Raw genomic sequence first — 22,169 nt, forward strand, 5'->3', positions numbered from 1 at the left:
CAAAACCGATCGTTAGTATGCAAAAGCATTGATCAAAAGGCCGCACGTGCTCAGAATCAAGTCGACGCATGCTTGGAAGCATTGAACTTAGTTTTTTTCAGCACGTCGTGTGTTTTACGTCACCGCGTTCTGACACGATCGTTTTTTTAACCGATGGTGTGTAGGCACATCAGACCATCAGTCAGCTTCATCGGTTAACTGATGAAACGGTCCTTCAGTCCGTTTTCATCGGATGGACTGATCGTGTGTACGCGGCCTTACAGATTTTTCTGTAAAGGTTAACTTACACTTTAAGGTAACAAACATGTTTTGACTTTATGCAGATTTATTTCCGGAATCCAAATTTTAAGCAGCGGCATATAGAATCTTTCATGTTGGCTGGTTCTTGAGCTACTAAGATATGTGCATACATAGTGCAATACCTTCAGCATCTGCTTTTACAAAAGCTTTTCTTACCTATATGATAAGATTCACAAGGTAAAAGCTGCCCTTATATCAGGGCTTCATAGCTGCTAACACCCTAATCAAAGTACAGCAGCTAGGTGGATGACTCAAAGTCAAATAGATGCATGGCAACATATATCAAAACACAGATTAATGAAAATACATTGTTGCAAAATATTTTTGAATGTGCCAAACTTCAAAGAAGTTTACATTGTATCAAATACAATGTAGTGTATTGTTACTAAGTGCTTATATTGTTATTAAAACAAGGCTATTTTAACAATGTGTCAATGCATAATAATTCTAAGCAGGTCAACAAATCTGTGTCTGTGTGTACTGTATGTCTCAATGCATTGGTGAATGCGGCCTTCCTGTATTCTCAGATCTTATCTCCTAATCATAGAGCCATTCATCTAACCATCTACACTAAAACCATCTTTTTTATTAAAGAGGAAGTAAATCCTCCCCCTGAAGTTACACCTACAGGTACCGATACCCGGAAGTAACCTATGACCGGAGGGGGAGACAAGGACGGCTTCGATCTAAGGGGGGGGGGGTTACAGCCGCTTTAATGCAAGTCAAAAAATTAAAGCAGTTACCTTTCAAACTGAGCCCTCCAGCAGCACGCTATCACTGTCTTCCTTCGGGGTTCATGGGTCCCGGCCATTTGAATGACTGGAGCCACAATGACATCAATCTCACGCATACATACAGGAGCCATGGGCGTCACGCGGCATTTTGCAATTTTTACAGCATACTGTTTGCCCTAAATGCAGAGCGTCACTGCAAATGCGTCTGTGACATCATCGTATATTTCCGTCAATAAACCCCTTCCCCAACATTGGTGTCAGTGGACGCAGCAATAACCCCCAGCATTGGTGTCAGTGGACGCAGCAATAACCCCCAGCATTGGTGTCAGTGGGCGCAATAATAACCCCCAGCATTGGTGTCAGTGGGCGCAGCAATAACCCCCAGCATTGGTGTCAGTGGGCGCAATAATAACTCCCAGCATTGGTGTCAGTGGGCACAATAATAACTCCCAGCATTGGTGTCAGTGGGCACAATAATAACTCCCAGCATTGGTGTCAGTGGGCACAATAATAACTCCCAGCATTGGTGTCAGTGGGCACAATAGTAACTCCCAGCATTGGTGTCAGTGGGCACAATAGTAACTCCCAGCATTGGTGTCAGTGGGCACAATAATAACTCCCAGCATTGGTGTCAGTGGGCACAATAATAACTCCCAGCGTTGGTGTCAGTGGGCACAATAATAACTCCCAGTGTTGGTGTCAGTGGATGTAATAAAAACTTCCATCATTGGTGTCAGTGGATGCAATAATAAATTCCAGTATTGGTGCCAGTGGACAAAATAATAACTACCAGTATTGGTATTAGTTGACACAATAGAAACTCCCATTATTGGTGTCAGTGGACGCAATAACAACTCCCAGCATTGGTGTCAGTTGATAGAATAATACCTCCCACTATCGGTGTCGGTGGGCGCAATAACAACTCCCAGCATTGGTGTCAGTGGATAGAATAATACCTCCCAGTATTTGTGTCAGTGGACGCAATAACAACTCCCACTATTGGTGTCAGTGGATAGAATAATACCTCCCACTATTGGTGTCAGTGGATAGAATAATACCTCCCACTATTGGTGTCGGTGGGCGCAATAACAACTCCCACTATTGGTGTCAGTGGATAGAATAATACCTCCCACTATTGGTGTCGGTGGGCGCAATAACAACTCCCAGTATTGGTGTCAGTGGATGCAATCACAACTCCTAGCTTAGGTGTCAGTGGACGCAATAACAACTCTCAGAATTGGTGTTAGTGGGCGCAATATATCCACCAGCACTGGTGTCAGTACTATTAACATCCCCTACATTGGTGGTCACGGCAGTAAAATTTAACCCAACACACCTCCCCCAGCATTGGTGGTCTGAGGTAGTGAAAGTTTACCCCCCCCCCCCCCCATTATTGGTGGTCATGGCAGTAAAAATTTGCCTCCCTCCCCCCTGCTTTGGTGGTCATTTCAGTGACAGTTAACCCCAGGTATTGGTGGCCATGGCTGTGTAAGTGTTAACCTTCACCCCTTATTGGTGGGTGCTCAAATGAAAGTGTTAACTGGGAATGACCCCACACACAGTACAGTCTATTAGTGCTGGGACACAGACAGGGCACCTTTGCCCAGACATTGTCACTTTGACTTGCATTGGCACAGTAACAGTGGGGTTGATTACTAAAGGCAAATGGACTCTACAAGGGAATTTGCACTTTGCAATGTCATTTTCTGCAGAGTTTAGTGAATGAGGTGAACTCTGCTGACTTCCATCACCCAATCATGCGCGCACGCAAAAATGCAATCTTTTTCTTTTCCTTGCACATGATTGGGTATTCTTTCAAAGTGCAATTTCCCTAATCTCTGGGGGAAACACCTTGCAGAGTGAACAGCCTTTAGTACACCAACCCCCACATCTCTGTGTGCCCAGAGCCTCCCTATTCCTCCTGTGCACCCCACTATTCCTTCCCTTAGTATGAGGCCTTGTTCCCCCTTCAGTGCCCCCTCCCCTGTCTGGCCCAGTGACCGCTGTGGGCCCCCCCATGAAGCCCTCTTATGAGCGCCCAGACTGCAGACTCACTGCAGCTAGCAGTGCACAGGAGCATCCTTCAGCAGTAGCCGGCTTTGGAATGACATCACCCTCAGCCAATGAGCGGCGGCGCCGTGAGCTGTCAGCCGTGTGCTCAGCCTCAGCAGCTCCAATCACAGTGCGGGGAAGGGAGGGCGAGCTGCAGAGAGGACTGGCCGGGCTGGGACTGCAGGCAAAGCGGAGCGGAGCAGGGGGAGGGGGTTCCCAGGTGTTCCGAGCTCAAGTGACAGTCCACTGCTGCATCAGGAAGGTAGGAGATTTTTTTTTTTTTATAATGCAAAGCATATTTAGTCCTGTTCCACCTATAGGGATGATGGGGATCGGGGGTGGGTGGATGGGGGGCCCCCTTCATCTCTCCAAGGGCAGATGGGTAGCATTATGGCAGAAGATCGGGTGTGTGATGGAGAAGATGAGCCCTGCTGTGCTAGGGTGACCACATTTCCATACAGCCATTCAGGGACACCCCCCCCCCCAGCAAGCAGCGGTCGGTGACATCACAAGGAGACAGTGCCGCCATATGACGTGGCCGAGAGGCCCCGCCCCTTACCTATTTAAGCATTTGTTTCATGTATGGAAGCCCAACATTGCAGCTGCTTAGATTCACAGAGTGTAATTGTTCTTGCGATGTTGGGCTAACATACATGAAACAAATGCTGTTTATATCTAAGGCACTAAAGTTGTATATAAAACCTTGTACTTTATACCACAAATGAAATACAAATGACACAAGGGATCTGGGGTAAAAACTGCACATACACTGACCTACCCGACTACTACACTGACCTACTGTACCTGATCCCTACACTGACCTACCTGACCACTACACTGACCTTCCTGATCCCTACACTGACCTAATTGATTGCTCCATTGAAATACCTGACCACTACACTAACCTGATTCCTACACTGACCTACCTGATCATTACACTGACCTACCCGATTCCTACCACGTCCATTGGGGGAGCATGTCAGATCCCTGAGCTCTAAGGGACTAATGCTGGGACCTGTAGTCGGTGAGGGTGAGAGAAGGGGTGGGAGAGAGAGAGAGAAGGGGTGAAAGAGAGAGAGAAGGGGTGGGAGAGAGAGAGAGAGAGAGAGAGAGAGAGAGAGAGAAGGGGTGAGAGAGAGAGAGAGAGAGAGAGAGAAGGGGTGGGGGAGAGAGAGAGAGAGAGAAGGGGTGAGAGAGAGAGAGAGAGAGAGAGAGAGAAGGGGTGGGGGAGAGAGAGAGAGAAGGGGTGGGGGAGAGAGAGAGAAAAGGGGTGGGAGAGAGAGATAGAGAGAGAGAGAGAGAAGGGGTGAGAGAGAGAGAGAGAGAGAGAAGGGGTGGGGGAGAGAGAGAGAGAAGGGGTGGGAGAGAGAGAGAGAGAAGGGGTGGGAGAGAGAAGGGTGGGAGAGAGAGAGAGAGAAGGGGTGCGAGAGAGAGAGAGAGAGAGAGAGAGAGAAGGGGTGAGGGAGAGAGAAGGGGTGCGGGAGAGAGAGAGAGAGAGAGAAGGGGTGCGAGAGAGAGAAGGGGGTGAGGGAGAGAGAGAAGGGGTGGGAGAGAGAGAGAGAGAAGGGGTGGGAGAGAGAGATAGAGAAGGGGTGGGAGAAAGAGAGAGAAGGGGTGGGAGAAAGAGAGAGAAGGGGTGAGGGAGAGAGAGAGAGAGAAGGGGTGGGAGAGAGAGAAGGGGTGGGAGAGAGAGAGAGAGAGAGAGAGAAGGGGTGAGGGAGAGAGAGAGAAGGGGAGAGAGAGAGAGAGAAGGGGTGAGGGAGAGAGAGAAGGGGTGCGGGAGAGAGAGAAGGGGTGCGAGAGAGAGAAGGGGTGAGGGAGAGAGAGAAGGGGTGGGAGAGAGAGAAGGGGTGGGAGAGAGAGAGAGAAGGGGTGGGAGAGAGAGAGAGAGAAGGGGTGGGAGAGAGAGAGAGAAGGGGTGAGGGAGAGAGAGAAGGGGTGGGAGAGAGAAGGGGTGCGAGAGAGAGAGAGAGAGAAGGGGTGGGAGAGAGAGAGAGAGAAAGGGTGAGGGAGAGAGAGAAGGGGTGCGGGAGAGAGAGAAGGGGTGCGAGAGAGAGAGAGAGAGAGAGAGAGAGAGAGAGAGAAGGGGTGGGAGAGAGAGAGAGAGAGAGAGAAGGGGTGGGAGAGAGAGAGAGAAGGGGTGGGAGAGAGAGAGAGAAGGGGTGGGAGAGAGAGAGAGAGAGAGAGAGAGAGAGAGAGAGAGAAGGGGTGAGGGAGAGAGAGAGAAGGGGTGCGGGGGAGAGAGAGAGAGAAGGGGTGGGAGAGAGAGATAGAGAGAAGGGGTGAGAGAGAGAGAGAAGGGGTGAGAGAGAGAGAGAAGGGGTGAGAGAGAGAGAGAGAGAGAGAAGGGGTGGGAGAGAGAGAAGGGGTGGGAGAGAGAGAGAGAAGGGGTGAGGGAGAGAGAGAAGGGGTGCGGGAGAGAGAGAGAGAAGGGGTTTGAGAGAGAGAGAAGGGGTGAGGGAGAGAGAGAAGGGGTGAGGGAGAGAGAGAAGGGGTGAGGGAGAGAGAGAGAGAGAAGGGGTGGGAGAGAGAGAGAGAGAGAAGGGGTGGGAGAGAGAGAGAGAGAAGGGGTGGGAGAGAGAGAGAGAGAAGGGATGGGAGAGAGAGAGAAGGGGGAGAGAGAGAGAAGGGGGAGAGAGAGAGAAGGGGGAGAGAGAGAGGGGTGGATGAGAGAGGGGGATGGAAGATGAGAGAGGGGGATGGAAGAGAGAGAGGGGGATGGAAGAGAGAGAGGGGGATGGAAGAGAGAGAGGGGGATGGAAGAGAGAGGGGGGGATGGAAGAGAGAGAGGGGTAGATGAGAGAGAGAGGGGGATGGAAGAGAGAGAGGGGGATGGAAGAGAGAGAGGGGTAGATGAGAGAGAGAGAGAGAGGGGTAGATGAGAGAGAGAGAGGGGTAGATGAGAGAGAGAGAGGGGTAGATGAGAGAGAGGGGGATGGGAGAGAGGGGGATGGGAGAGAGAGAGAGGGGGGGGTGGTGAGTGAAATTGACCCCCTAAGCTGGCCTGCAGTCCTTCCTGTACACCCTGTCCCAGCCCCTGTCTGTGGGTAGGTGTGTGTGATGCACCTACCTCCAGACTGTCCTCTGTCAGCCTGTGTTTCTTGTTGATGATAGGCACAGCTGGAGCAGACGTTGGGAGAAGGTGTGCAGGCTCTGGGAGGATGTCACTGCTGGAGCAGACGTTGGGGGAAGGTGTGCAGGCTCTGGGAGGATGTCACTGCTGGAGCAGACGTTGGGAGAAGGTGTGCAGGCTCTGGGAGGATGTCACTGCTGGAGCAGACGTTGGGGGAAGGTGTGCAGGCTCTGGGAGGATGTCACTGCTGGAGCAGACGTTGGGAGAAGGTGTGCAGGCTCTGGGAGGATGTCACTGCTGGAGCAGACGTTGGGGGAAGGTGTGCAGGCTCTGGGAGGATGTCACTGCTGGAGCAGACGTTGGGGGAAGGTGTGCAGGCTCTGGGAGGATGTCACTGCTGCTCAGGTCTTCTCTCACTCCCTCTCGTGCTGTTCCTTCCAGTCAGCCTCCTGCTGCTCCCCGGGGCCCCCACTCTCTGTTCTTCTCAGATGCTGCTGCTCTCCCTCTCAGATCAGAAGCTGTGTCCCTCTCTGGTATGTCAGGGGGCAGCCTCGGAGCTCAGCTGCTTTGGGTCCCAGGAGGCAGACAGAGCAGAAGCGCGGAGGAGGAAGTGAAATCCTCCCGCGCTTTCAGCTCTGAACCAGGGGGTGCACTGCAGCTGTGATGTCACTGGTTGCTACACGCCAAGCGGCTGTAGCAACCAGTGAGCACAATTAAAATCAGGTGGAGGTGGTTTTGCATGCTGCAGACAGCGCTACCGCGGCTCAGACTCTGCTGAATTCATAATGACTTTACCCAGTGCTTCATTCCGGGACATTGTATTGTCCCGGAATGAAGGCATCCGGGACCAGGGACACAGATGCCAATTAAGGGACAGTCCCGGGCAATCCGGGACACGTGGGCACCCTATGCTGTGCCCTGTATAGAGGAGTGGGGGGATCTAGATTCATCACACAGGACTGAGCTGGGGGCTGTGACCAGCATTTTAATGTGACCATCCTTCCTGTGCTATAGGAAAAATCTATAGAGATCACCTCCATAATAAGGATCATTTCATAAACCTCACATGTCTCAATGCATCACTTGACAGCTGTCACATTTGTCATTAGAAATGATGGTAAAAGAAAAAAAAAAAAAATAGGATCCCCTTTTTTTTTTTTTTTCCTTACATCTATGTGAATGCTGACCAGTCAAATGTCATATGTTGCCCCTCCTCCCACCATTGCACACCTATGCAGCCTATGCAGATCAGCTCTCCATGCCACCAGTTTAAATGGCAATGCTTGTGATTTATTCCTGGGACCACCTAGTCCTCCCAGTACAGGAGTCACCATGATTGATGTGGATCTGAATGCTGGGGGATCAGCCAACACCAAACTAATCATTACTGCCCCCCCTAAGAAGATTAATTCTCTGCCCGGGGGCTCATCTGACCACAGGGGGTCCTAAAATCCTTCACATCATTTCCATTCTGTATTAATAAAAAAAAAAATATTTAGGAGGAGAGGGTTCTCTGCCCATAATATTTGCTGGGATGAGCTCCAGATGTATAGATCTTCCATTGTCATCCTTTTTATGCAGATTTCACAGCCCTGTGTAATTATCTGTATACTGTATAGTCAATGGTGCAGATTGTGCTGTATATAGTGGGAGCCAACACTGGCACATTATGCTGTGTGAGACTTTTCTACGGGGGTCTGTGTCTTCCCCTGCATCTGCTCCATTATTAGGGCCATCTACAAGCGTCCTCTGCCTTCTGTATATGTAATATGATAGGAAGCAATGTATGTGGATGTCTGCCCTGTCGTGATCTGTAATTCCCAGCGCTGGCAATAACATCTGCTGGTGAGATAAAAGATTCTATGGGGGGGGGGGGGCAGTTGTTACGAGTACAACATTAGCCCCATATTGCCATGGGTGGTAATAGATATATAGCACTGGTAACACCCAGGGCACTCTGCACATTTTTTTTAGATTAACACTTGTTTTTACAGTCTATATAAAATAAATATATTTAGGCTACTGTATAAGCATAGGTGTGTGCACTATAGGTGTATTAGGGTGTGCACCATAGGTGTATTAGAGTGTGCACCATAGGTGTGCGCATACTATTGTATTAGGGCGTGCACCATAGGTGTGCAAAGACTATTGTATTAGGGTGTGCACCATAGGTGTGCGCAGACTATTGCTTTAGGGTGTGCACCATAGGTGTGCGGAGACTATTGCATTAGGGTGTGCCCCCTAGGTGTGTGCAGACTATTGTATTAGGGTGTGCACCATAGGTGTGCGCAGACTATTGTATTAGGGTGTGCAGCATAGGTGTGCACAGTCTATTGCATTAGGGTATGCGCAGACTATTGTATTAGGGCGTGCAGCATAGGTGTGCAAAGACTATTGCATTAGGGTGTGCACCATAGGTGTGCGCAGACTATTGTATTAGGGTGTGCACCATAGGGGTGCGCCAGACTTTGGCATTAGGGTGTGTACCATAGGTGTGCGAAGACTATTGCATTAGGGTGTGCACCATAGGTGTGCGAAGACTATTGCATTAGGGTGTGCACCATAGGTCTGCGCAGATTATTGTATTAGGGTGTGCACCATAGGTGTGCGGAGCCTATTGTATTAGGATGTGCCCCATAGGTGTGCGCAGACTATTGTATTAGGGTGTGCACCATTGGTGTGCGCAGACTATTGCATTAGGGTGTGCACCATAGGTGTGCAGAGCCTATTGTATTAGGATGTGCCCCATAGGTGTGCGTAGACTATTGTATTAGGGTGTGCACCATAGGTGTGCGCAGTCTATTGCATTAGGGTGTAGGGTACCCCATAGGTGTGCGCAGACTATTGCATTAGGGTGTGCCCCATAGGTGTGCACAGACTATTGTATTAGGGTGTGCCCCATAGGTGTGCACAGTCTATTGCATTAGGGTGTGCACCCCAAAACACACATGCCTTTCTCTGCAGCCTCAGCTGCCTGGACAGTGGATGAATAGGAAGTGCTCTGTGCTGAGCAGCTTCCTGTTCATTCACAAACTAAAGCATAGCAAACATAGTTTACTATGCTTCAGTTGTGATTGAACACAGTGAGTGATTGTGTTCACTGTGTTCATTTAGAAAACTAAGGGGTTGGTAAATTAGATATTGATTAGGAGTGGCGGCTGGTGTTTTTTATTTGGGGGGGTAAACCGGCCGGTGGACTGTAGCGCAGGGCTTGACAAATTTGTTCGGAATTAAGGAGCCAGCTAAACAAATTAGGAGCCAGAAACGCGCCCCGTCCCGATCAGCTCGTGTTCAGAAGCGAATGCATATGTGAGTAGCACCCGCATATGAAAGCGGTGTTCAAACCACACATGTGAGGTATCACCACGATTGGTAGAGCGAGAACAATAATTCTAGCCCTCTAGACCTCCTCTGAAAGGGCTCTTTCACACGGAGCGAATCCGTATTGATCCGCCCCGTGTGTGTGCGTCTGCTCAGCGGGGATCATCCGTAAATCCCCGCTGAGCTGTCGGCGGACAGGGCGGTCTCCGCACACTGTGCAGAGACCGCCCTGTCTTTCCTCCGCTCTCCCCTATGGGGAATCGGATGAATACGGACCGTCTGTCCGTATTCATCCGATCCGTTCCGCCAGACGGAAGAAAAATAGGGTTTTCTTCCGTCTGAAAAAGCGGATCTTTGCGGAGGCGGATCTTTACGGACGTTAGCGGATGCTCATTTGCTAATGTCCACAATCCCATAGGGATGCATTGTGAGTCCGTAAATGGACTTGTAAAAAACGGACTGTTCATCCGCCCGTGTGAAAGGGCCCTAACTCAAATCATGCAACCTGTAGATTTTTTTAAACGTCACCTATGGAGATTTTAAAGGGTAAAAGTTTGTCGCCATTCCACAAGCGGGCGCAATTTTGAAGCGTGACATGTTGGGTATCAATTTACTTGGTGTAACATTATCTTTCACAATATAAAAAAAAATTGGGCTAACTTTACTGTTGTCTTATTTTTTTATTAAAAAAAAATTATGTTTCCCCAAAAAAGTGCGCTTGTAAGACCGCTGTGCAAATACGGTGTGACAGAAAGTATTGCAATGACCACTATTTTATTATCTAGGGTGTTCTCTGGGGGTTCTAAGTAAATGGAAGTAGGTGGGCGGGCAGTGAAAAAACAAGCAGGGGAAGCTCCATTAGCATTGCTGGTTGTCTTGTCATACCAATGGCCACCACAAGAGGGCTTTAGAGAAGCATAAGACTGCAGAAGGCCGCAAAGCCGCGGCCTCAATTACCGGCTGGCACGGTCCAATGCCATCACGCGGGGGGGGGGGGGGGCGCATGGAGAGACAGGATACCCCAGCTGTGCCGCGCCAGGTCGCTAATTCTTGTCGCAAATGCGACCTGGCGCCCAGGGGTTTGTCGTGCCCTGCTGTAGTGTGTTTCTACAAAACTGAAAACGCACTAAAAAATGCATAGGTGTGAATCAGGCCTTAAGGATAAAGAAGCTACATACTTAGTAAGTGATTAAACCAGCTTCTGAAATTGCTTTAAAAAGCTAAAGGGCTGAGTATCAATTTAAGGATATCGGCACCATAAAAAAAAAATGCATTGCACAACTTTATTGGCTTTTACTAGCGCTTTCTAATATCATTATAAAAAAAAAAACACTTGATTGCAAAATGCCGTAAAATTTCACAAACAAGTCTTACGTCTGCTGTTTTCCATTTCCTTTATTTGGGAAGAAATATAATACGTTAATTGTGTGACTTCTTGTTTTTTTCCAAAATTCCTCCAAACTTAGACACTAACATACTTGAGTTGTGTGACCTTGTGAACTATGCGGATTTTAGTTTTGTTCAAAGGTCCGCCAAACTTAAACACTATCACATGCAAATTCTATGATTTCTTGTCCAAAAGTCTTCAGAATTGCGCAAAGCATTATAAAATGTAAAGTGATATTAAACCCTTATTTTTTTTATTTTTTTTAATTTTTTTTGCAGTTTCAGCTGCTCATGTAAACAATTAGTTAGTATGACTCTTAATCATCTGTGTTACATACCCTACCCTGCCTATCCTCCATCCTTATCCAGCCCCCTCATCACTGCCACCCTTTTTGGTTTCTCATGCAGGGTTCTATGGAGCCCCCATACTCTGCACTCCCAGGAATAAGAGTACATGCTAATGTGAGGATGCTGCTTACCAGTGGCTTGTACTCAATTTTTTGGGGGGGGGCGCAAACAAACTAAAAAAAAAACCCCATCAATTGCAGCCACTGTGCTTATGAATTGCCGCCACTGTGCCCATCAATTGCCGCCACTGTGCCCATCAAACGCAGCCACTGTGCCCATCAAACGCAGCCACTATGCCATCAATTGATGTCACTGTGCCCATCAAATGCAGCCACTGTGCCCATCAAACGCAGCCAATGGAACCATAAATTGCCGCCACTGTGCCATCAAATGCAGCTACTGTACCCGTCAATTACTGCCGGTGTGCCCATCAATTGCTGCCAGTGTGCCCATCAATTGCCACCAGTGTGCCCATCAATTGTCAATTGCTGCCGGTGTGCCCATCAATTGCTGCCAGTGTGCCCATCAATTGCCGCCAGTGTGCCCATCAATTGCTGCCAGTGTGCCCCTCAATTGCCGCTACTGTGCCCATCAAATGCTGCCAGTGTGCAGCATTTGACCAGTTCTTTCAGTACAAAGCAAGTACCTCTGGTGTTGGGTATGTTTTCAATTTAAAGTGGCTGTAAACCTCAGTCATGTAATCTGAGCAAAGCACATACATCTGTAGTGTTTACTTATCTATCTCCAAAGCTCTAAATCCCGGTTCACATATATATGTGGTTGGGGACAATAAAGCCACGCAGTTGAGCCATGTTTTTACCCACACCCCCCCATTTACATGCTGGTAGGTAAATTGGACCTCGTCCAAATTGGCCCAGTATATGTATACATGTGTGTATGACTGTGTGTCCCTAGCATGTCATGATCCTACGGGGTAAAAATGACCGCACCAGCCAAGCAGATACTGGCTGGAAAAAGCGCCCAGAGGCGATTCAGTTCGCATGCGTTGCGCTATACAAGACATTCATTCATTCATTTCGCTGCGGCTGTTATATACCTGCAGTACCCCCCACGGAAAGTATATCCCTAGGTGAATGGAGCCAACCTGCAACTACCCCTCAATCACATGCATTGCATGTGCCTGTGGCACGGTGATGCTGCATTTACGTGCGACAGATAACCCCCTCACTGCCTGTCCAATGCCTATGAAAAGCAACTTGAGCATGTATTGCTTTTCAGAGGGAAAGTAGTCCTTGCCACTATTGTGAACAAGCCCTAAAAAAAGCATTTCTGATCATACAGGATTATGCGTCAATATTAAAGGAAAAGTCCAGCCTGAGCTTTTTAGGCTGGGCTTCTCCTCTGGGTCACAGGAGTGAAATTCGTTTTCAGCGGAGAGCGGTGTGAAGTCCTCTCTCCGCTGATGTCACTGCCATCATTCGAGGCAGCGCTTCATCCCGACTTCCAAGTCTGGATCCGCCAGCTGCCTTGATTGATGGCCGCTACGTACCCCTCCATGGCTCAGCGCCCCAATGAGCATGGAGAAGTAGAGCAGGAGCGATGCTGACTGACAGTCAGCATCGCTCTGCTCGGAGAGGTGAGAGAACAGAGCCATCGGCGGTGTTCGGTGGCTCGATTCTCAGCGCAGAGACGCCAGGGGACAGATGCAGCATTGTCTGATGCTGCATCCACGGAGGTAGGTATAACTAGCAAAAAAAAAAAAAAAAACCATATGTATCGGCGTATAATGCGCGCCGGCGTATAACGCGCACCCCAGTTTTAAGAGGGGATTTTCTGAAAAAAAATTTTTTTTTAAATAAACAACTTTGAAGAAGCAATCTAAGGGTCAGACACATTTACTGTGGGGTCTAGGTATCTGGTAAGCAGATCTGTGTATTGGTGGTTGAGAAGGAAGCACCTTGCATGCAAGATCACACACATACATAGTGAAAAGCCACATGCACTTTGGCAAATTATGGATGAATACCGTATATGTTTCATGACAACATATTGGATTTAGACACTGCACATACCTCAGAGGGGAAGGAGGGGGACGAGCGCCTGCCGGAAAAATCACAGAGCCGTCTCGGCTGTCACGTCACACATGCACAGTCCTGCCTCCGCCATCGGCATTGGACCATCTCTGGTCCAATGCTGGAAGCGGAGGCGGGACTGTGCGTGTGTGACGCGACAGCCGAGTGAGAGCCGAGAGGAGATGACAGCTCGGTGATTTCCGGCAGGCGATCGTCTTCCTCCTTCCCCTCTGAGATATGCTTTAGGCGTATATCGCACACCCACGGTTTCCCCCTAATTTTATGGGGAAAAAAGTGCGCGGTATACGCCGATAAATACGGTACTTCTCTTTTAAGGCTCATGCACACTGCAAACTCTCCTAGAAGCCTTTCCTTCTAGCAAAAAAGTCTGACGCTTGTAAGTGTCTAAAGCTTTTGCACAATTTTAGGCGCATTTACAGGCATCAAGAGTTTGGGCATTAATTAATTTCATTGACCAGAATAATAATTTATTCTTGCCATTGAAATAAGTTAACGCTCAAGCGCGAAACGCGCCTAGAATTTAGATGCATTTAAATGCGTTTAGCAGTGTCAAGCATTATCTATGCCAAAACTCTGCTGCTCCTGGACACACTGGCAGTGTTTTTTTTTTTTTTCCCTGCCACTAAACGCTGCTAAAAGCCTATGTGTGCATAGGCACATAGTCTACCATGCAGGGGCGTTTAGAGGCAGGGAAAATGATGCCCCTAGAACAGTGGTTCTCAACCTTTCTAGTCCCGTGACCCCTTGATAAAATTTCTCAAGTTGTGGGGACCCCTAACAGTAAAATTTTCGTAGCGTGAGTTGTCAGCCCCCAAGGCAAGACAAGTAATTTGCACCCCTAACCCACGGACATTTAGCGCTCCCCGAGTCCCTTCCACTCGTACAGTATTAAAATCTCATATGCTACATTTCAGGATGGACCACTCTTTGTTCTCCTTTCTTTGCCTTTTATCTCTCTCTATCCCATTTTTCCCCCATTCATCTCTCTAGCCTTCTTTCTTGTTCTCTTATTTGTTCCCTTTTTCTTTGTTCCTCCCCCTCTTTTCCTCTCCCTTCCATGTATTCTCCCTTTTTTCCTTCTCTGATGCCGCGTACACACGATCGGAATTTCTGATAACAAATGTTCGATGTGAGCTTTTGGTCAAATATTCCGACCGTGTGTATGCTCCATCGGACGTTTGCTGTCAGAATTTCCGACAACAAATGTTTGAGAGCTGGTTCTCAATTTTTCCGACAACAAAAGTTCTTGTCGGAAGTTCCGATCGTCTGTATGCAATTCCGAAACACAAAGATCCTACACATGTTCGGAATCAATTTGACGCATTCTAAGAATCATTGAACTTCATTTTTCTCGGCTCATCGTAGTGTTGTACGTCATTGCGTTCTTAATGTTCGGAATTTAAGACAACATTTGTGTGAACGTGTGTATACAACACAAGTTTGAGCCAACATTCTGTCGGAAAAAAATCCACGGTTTTGTTGTCGAAAATTCCGATCATGTGTTCTCGGCATTACTCCTTGGTGGGGGGGGTGAGATGAGTGGTAGTGCTGGGGGTGGGGGGAGAGAGTTCTGATCAGCCAACTTAGGTGCTCTTGATCAAGGTCATCTGCTGATCTGAGAACTGTAGTGGGGACTTTTAACGGCAACTCTAACCACATGCAGTGTTACTCACCGTGTCTCCGGCTTAACTGTGTCTCCAGCTCTGTGGTGTCTTGTAGCAGTGACACCTATGCCGAAATCAGGAGATAGGGTCTCCTCCAGCCCCTCCCACTTTACATTCCTCACCAGTCAGCTGACCTCTAGTCGCTACCCCCCAGCCATGCCGTGAACTGAATGGGCGGCTGTGAAGAGGCCGAGTGGGCAGCTGCAGGCTCAAGAAACAGCCCATGATTTGGTGACCCCTGGCAAATAGTCATTCGACCCCCAGAGGTTGAGAACCACTGCCCTAGAAGTAGCTGAAAAAAGTCCAGTGTGCACAAGGCCTAGGAGTTAACGTAAGAACATACAGTACATACACACACACGCTTATAAACATACACACACTCACTTAAAGCTGTATGAGGCTACAGTCCGGTGAGTAGATTACCTAAAGGGGAATTCAAGTGACGGAACCTCCTACTTACCTGGGCTATCAAACACAAGTTTTTCCTGTATCTACACCAGTGATGTGGAGCGTTTGAGCTGCCACTCTTAGTCACGCAGCAGCTGATTGTTTGGACAATAGATGGTTTCTTGGGACCCATTTATGTTTATATGATCACCCTATAGTAAGGTGACCAGATTTTTTTAGATGAAATCCGGGGACATATTTTTTTTTTAACTAGTAATGGTGGCAATTAGAGACTCTCTGCCCGTCGTCGCCTGCCGCACAGCCTGTCAAGTCTCACTTTCAGGGTCCCGGTTACTACTCGGTGGGAAGTGGAGGAAGATAACTCTGCCAGGGAAAGCATGGAGATAAGCAGGCAGGCAGCTGGCCAGGACTTGAGCCAAGGCAGAAGAACATGCGGTCTTTGAAATTGGCCCAGCCCCTGTTCAAATCCAATCCGGGGACAAAACCGGGGACAGACTTGGTCCGGGGACAGTGTCCTCAATCCGGGTACTTTCCCTGGAAACCGGGGATGTCTGGTCACCCTACCCTATAGGGGACTTTTAGACGGTGGTTGGTCTGTTTTCATTCTCATTTCATGATATTTATTATTATTCATTACTGCAGATTATGAATACATTAGTTATGGGGAATCACATATTTCTCAAGCGCTGTTAATGCTTTATTATTTATTTTAATGAGACATATTTTTCTTTATTCATTTTATTATATAATAGCCGCAGTACTGTTTAAACTATTTATACCATAGAGCGCTAGGATCAGAGCTTAGGATTTTTCTGATAATTTTTTGTATACACACACTCACACATATACCCACACACATTTATACATACATGCACAGCCTTTCTAAAATCTTCAGCACTCTAACTGCACTCACTGCCGGGCACTGCGCTGTAAGGGGAGGTGGCAAGCTCAGGACTGTCTTCCCCCTTCATTTGCTTTGCACATACTGTAACTATGCTGTCCAAGGGGCAGGATTGGTCAGATCCGAACGCCATTCTGTACCAGGTTCCGAACCCCTGACTTCCTCAGATGGCACTATGGTTGAGAAAGGCTGATATAGAACTAACTGTTCTTTTGCCTAAACAAAATTTATCATCCATTCTGTAGCACTCTGCAAGTCCACCAACATATTTATGGTGGCAAACTAGCCCCAGGCATCCTCTGTTCCTAGTTGTGGCTTCCCTGATCATGCCATCAGTTATTCCAGCGAGCTGAATTAGAAGTGGGCAAGATATGATGTACAACTCCTGATTTTTGTGAGGCCAGAAGAACAGAAGGTGCCTACGCACTGGCACTGTGTGGACGTTCTCTGCTGGTTTTAGTTTGGAATAATATGCTAAAGCTATTTTTTTTACTTCTGCTTCCGTTTACAAACTGAAATATGCAGAAACATATATTAAGACCTCATGGACACTGGACGTTAAAAAAAAAAAAAACGTTTTAAAAACACCAGTAACTTTGCAGTGCGTTTTTCAAAATTTTTCAATGTTTTTGCAATAGCGTTTTTAGCGTTTATTAGCAGCTAAAAACAGCTGCTGTAAAAATGTAAAAAACATCCAATGTGCATGAGGCCTTAATGTTCAAAAGATTTTTATTTAGGTTTCCTAAAGAAAACAAAGTTGACCATATCAGCCAATTACAGATTAAAAACTAACATCTAGGTCAGGGGTGCCCAACCTTTTGAAGAGAGAGGGCCACCTAAGCAACTTGGTAACCGGTCGTGGGCCCCAATGAGCGGAGTAGGTTAATGGCAGCAAGTCCATTTACATCTGCTACTCCTGTGAGGTGAATGGAGGGTCCAATTGGGTCGGACTGACTTTGTGAAAGGGGCCCATGGCTCAGTGCAGGTAACCGTCAGGTGCACTGCTCTTCACCTGCGTATCAGTTTGAAAGCAGCCCAGTAACCACTGCAGAACAGATATGCCCATAGATACACTGTGATTTTAGTAATAAACTTACCTTTAATAACAGTCTTCTATTCTATTCCATCCCAGAGCAGGAGGTTGTGGGCCACATCAGAGGGGTCTGCGGGCCACATATAATATAATCAGTAGTATGGCATAAAGATTGCATAAACAATAAAGAGAAAGTAAAATAGAGCAAGAGGGGTGTAGATCAACACCTTTGTACTTAAAAACATCTGTTTTGCAATCACCACTACATGTCAATGTGTATATAATGGCTGAAGTAATACCATAACCACATAATTATAAGAGGTATTAAAATAAAGGGTGAAAAAGAAAGAGAAGAGGATATGAGGAAATAAAAGAGAAGGAAAAGAAGAAGGAGATAACACCTAAGGAACAAGAAAGGGAGTTTAGGTTACTGGAGAAAAAAGAAGTGATGAGGAACCCCGTGGCCGAGGAGAACCCAAGGGTGGTGATAGAGGCACATGTCTATATGATGCCCATGGTTCCCAGGGTTAGTCAAACACAGATTGTCTGTCAATAACAATACTAGCAACCTTCTCATGAATCATAATCCACATGATTTTTTGTTTCAGCCCTCTAAAGGACACTGATGGGGTCTTCCATGCTCCTGCAATGGTGATTTTTGCTGCCAACAATACAAAATATATTAGCAACTTACATTTAATTGGATATATTGTACTTTACCCATGTTAGTTCGTTTTAGTTTATTTTGAACGTGTAAAAAAAAAGAAAAAAAACATAAAAAATAAAAGAAGTAATCATTCAATATTAGACAATCACAAGACAACTAGTTACAAGAGAAGACAAAAAAAAAAAAAAAAACAATAAAAAGAAAATGTAGTTTACTTATCCAAAAAGAAGTATGACGAAGTACAAACTTATTTAATCCAGCCCCTACTTCATAATTATTAATAAACCTTTTCTTTTCTCAACCTTTTTTCAGTCAAGGCACTCTTTAAAATTCTGTATCCTTAGTCTAAAATATAAAAACCTACATATCACAGCAGCATCCATGCACATAGGACATGAGAGGTTATTTATTTCTACAAAGCAAATACACCTTTGCACACTGGTATTAACTGATTAATATTCCAGCATTTCTCTTCTCTCTCAGTTTCTCGTCTTCACGCAGCTAACATGACCCCAGTGCTGCCCAAAAAACGCAGGGGAGCGGCAAACAAGACTTCCTCTGGCGCCCCGTGTCAACCTTATCAACATATGACGTTGTCACTTGTTAGGATGCCGGCAGCTGGCTCCCACAGTGCCCAAGGTTGTAATGGTTGCAACAAAAACCTGTGGCTTTGTGTAACAAAAAGGCAGGCTTGATCTAGCCACTGGCTTGTTGACACTTTGTGGGCAGTGTAAGACAGTTTTTTAGGCACCCCTGAACAACCCAGATGCCACCCCAATTAAAAAAGGATGGTGTAATTCAACAAAATAAATTAATGTTGCCTCTTGATAGGCATTGCCTTGCCGAGAATGTGGCAACTCTTCTCTATCTATGACCTTGTACAGTTTCCCACAATTTTTTTTGGACAATTGGGCAATTTTTAAGAACTTTGTGAAGGTACTGTATGCCCCTGAAGAATCCAGAAGGTACATAAAGGTGCCATGGCACCCTGGTTGAAAAAGGCTGTAATATACAATTCTACTATAAAAATAGTAGTAGGGTCCCTTTCCCATGGGGTTTTTGTCAATCTGTTTTTGACCAGTCATTGTATGGATTAAAGACGGACTGCAATGTATTTCTATGGATAGAAAAATGTAAGTGGATGTGCCTCCACCTATATCAACCCACATTTGGGGTTATTGGTCCATCCAGGACCAAGTTTGTGCCTAGGTCTGCTTCAACTGACCTGATCGGATATGTGCGTATATACATATCACAGGGTAGTATAAAAATGGAATGGACCTAAATCTTACATATGTGACTTTCATTTCGGTTTTAATCTCACTCGGAATGGGATCAGTCTAGGATCCCCTGCTGAGATTGCTGATATTGAAGGGAGGGTGCCTGTGTGAAAATGGTATAAATATATGAAATTCTCTAAACATATAGCAAACACACATCCATGAATATAAGAGATAAAAGCATAAGTAAAAGACGTGAAATGTGTTTTAAACAGTGGCGGATTATGATTTACATAGGCCCAAGGCAGTGCTTACACCATAAACAGCTCGCATTTCTCCGAGACTTGATCGCACATTGAAACATTGCCATAACTGCCTATTCCATGTTATTTAATTTCCATTTTTATTGGAACACACTTCACATTTCTCAGCATATCTTTTTTAAATCCAGAAAATTAAATATCTCTTGTATTTTTAAATGAAAAAAATAATAATCATCTTTCGAAAAAAAGACAAATGTTTTCAAGGCAGTTACCAAACTCTCTAGAAAATTCCAGTTATAATCTAACAGTAATGGTACTGAGAGTCCTACATCCATGAAAAAATTCCCACTGTTCTCAGAGATGTTTGTTTTCAAATCAGTAACACATTATTCCCATAAATAATTCCCTGGAGCGCCATATCCTCTCAAGACCATTGAAATGTAGACCACAAGGCACTCATCTAAGCTCACTATATTTTGACAAGATCTGTCTTGTAGTATTGAACTTACATGAGTAATGCCTTTCACTCTTTTTGTCATCATGGTATGACCCATTATGTTCTACTCCTGTTTGTACTAAAGGAGAACTTCTCTCAACACATAAACTTCAGTTAGAACTGGAAAAGTGAATATCTGATTTGTGTTTGATCTTTGTTGCCTTTATGTGTTCAATGCAAAAATAGAAACACTGTTATGGGTAGAAAAACCTAAGTGAAATGCTTTCTTTTTTTTTTACAAATACCTTTTTAACCTCAAGACTAGATTCATACATTTCAATGCACGTTTTTATGTATTTTCAACAATTATGCATTTTTTATGTACTGCTGGCCCAATGATGCATGTCAACACATTACAAACATGGACAAGACACATCCAGTACCATTTAAAACAATTGCTAACCTGTTTATTTATTTTTTCACAAAAGCTAACCTGTTTTTTTTTTAAATGACATGCAATACAGAATAAAAGTCCAGGCATGGCTAAATTATAAATAGTTACAATGGCCCAACTTAAACAAATCCAATCATGTACATGGCATACCTAGCCAATACCACTGGAAGCTGGAATCCCTGAAATAGACAACGCTACTCAAATAATTTCCACCTGCTTACGGGGGGGCCACGCTGAGCGGCTGCACTCCTGCTTACTCAACAAAGGAGGTCAGCCACTCGGCACAGGCGCCATTTATAGAATGCTTTGTTTTTTTAAAGGCATTCTCTAATTGGATGAGGCATAGAGACAGGGTGGTGACTAGAGGTCGACCGATATGGGTTTTTCTCTGGCCGATGCCGATATTTAGAAATCGTGGCAGATGATGGCCGATATAGGAATGCCGATTTTTGCGGCCGATATTTTGGGCCGATTTTTCTATTGGGATGCATTGTGGAGGGGGATGGATGGAGCTGGCCGTGGGTGGGGGATGCATTGTGGAGGGGGTTGGATGGATGGAGCTGGCCGTGGGTGGGGGATGCATTGTGGATATATATATATATATAAAATATGTGTGTATACAGAAGTATGTATATGAGTGTGTATACAGGAGAGGGGTGTGCTCTGACATGTACACACTGTTCCCTCCAGCACTGCCCATTGGATGACACCTGTGAGCTCTTATGTGAGTTGAGCACTATGTACACTCACTAGAGAGCTGAGACACCTATCAGAGATAATATGAATACATTACCCCAGTATCAGGCTGACAATCTCCATGTTCTTCCTTATCTCCAGCCGTAGCCTAGAGCCCATGTTCAGTGATCTTGCCACGGTCCCAGCATGCAGGAAGCTGTGATCTCTTCTCACAGACAACTACTGCAGCTGCTCGGTCTTGACACGTGTTTGCTTTCTTCTTCTGCTACAGCCCGCCGAGTTAGGGGAGGGGGCGGGTCGGTGCTAGGGTTCAACGCACAGGCTATCAGCAGCGTGGCTGAAGGATTAATTTCCCGTGCTGCTGTAGGTGGAGAGGGGTTTAGTGTGGCAGCCGAAAATCGGCCTCATTTTTTACAATAATCGGTCGATGCCGATTTCTTAAAAACGGACAAATATCGGCCGATATATCGGCCGACCTCTAGTGGTGACATCACACTCTTCGCCTCGTCCAATTAAAGAATGCTTTGCATTTATTTAGAAAATGCACATGCTGTGCTGCCGACCTCCTCTGTTCGCAATGCATCAGGCCGGCTGCTCAGCAAGAATGTGGAGATCACTGAAGTAGTGGTGTCTACTTTAGTGATTTCCAGCTTCCAGGGTCATCAAATATAGTATATACCTAGTTACATTGGTCCAAACTGGACCAGTGTAACTATGTATTATGTAGCCATGCCTGGAATTTTTCTTTAAATGGCTGCATTAATACACACAGGCCCGCACACAGATCTGTTTCCCTTTACTTATGCAGGGCAAAACAGCAGGTTTGCTTAAAAGTCCAACTTCAGGAAAAAAACTGAACTTTGCAGTGCGGCTTTGCAAAGTGTAGGGGACGGTATAAGCAGTTTTACTTACCTGATCCTAAGCTCCCCCAGTTGGAAGGGCCCCCCTCTGCTGCAACAGTGGCCTGTGCTATAAGTCTTGATGCCATCATCGGACCTTAAATATAATAGCATTTCATCCACGTATAATTAGACACATTCATCTAGGATATCAACTCAAATTCCTGTTAGTTGTGGAGAAGTTCAGATAAGTGGCACCAATGTTTCTATTGCCAGGGTGTATAGGAGGGGGATAGTAGACACCACTGATAGTTCTCTGT

The 22,169-nt window shown here is 46.2% G+C and overlaps 1 protein-coding gene across 4 annotated transcripts in view; it reads left to right on the forward strand.

The window, feature by feature from the left end:
• The first annotated feature begins 3,242 nt into the window (after positions 1 to 3,242).
• The window catches only part of CNTN1 (contactin 1), a 220,097-nt gene continuing 201,170 nt past the window's right edge, over positions 3,243 to 22,169 (forward strand). For all 4 annotated transcript variants that reach the window (XM_040343861.1, XM_040343865.1, XM_040343864.1 and 1 more), the window contains exon 1: positions 3,243 to 3,348. The gene's annotated coding sequence lies outside the window, so the exon portion shown is untranslated. The remainder of the gene's footprint in view (positions 3,349 to 22,169) is intronic.

The sequence above is a fragment of the Rana temporaria genome, chromosome 3 (genome assembly GCF_905171775.1).
Source record: "Rana temporaria chromosome 3, aRanTem1.1, whole genome shotgun sequence".
In the NCBI taxonomy this organism is placed as follows: Eukaryota; Metazoa; Chordata; class Amphibia; order Anura; family Ranidae; genus Rana; species Rana temporaria.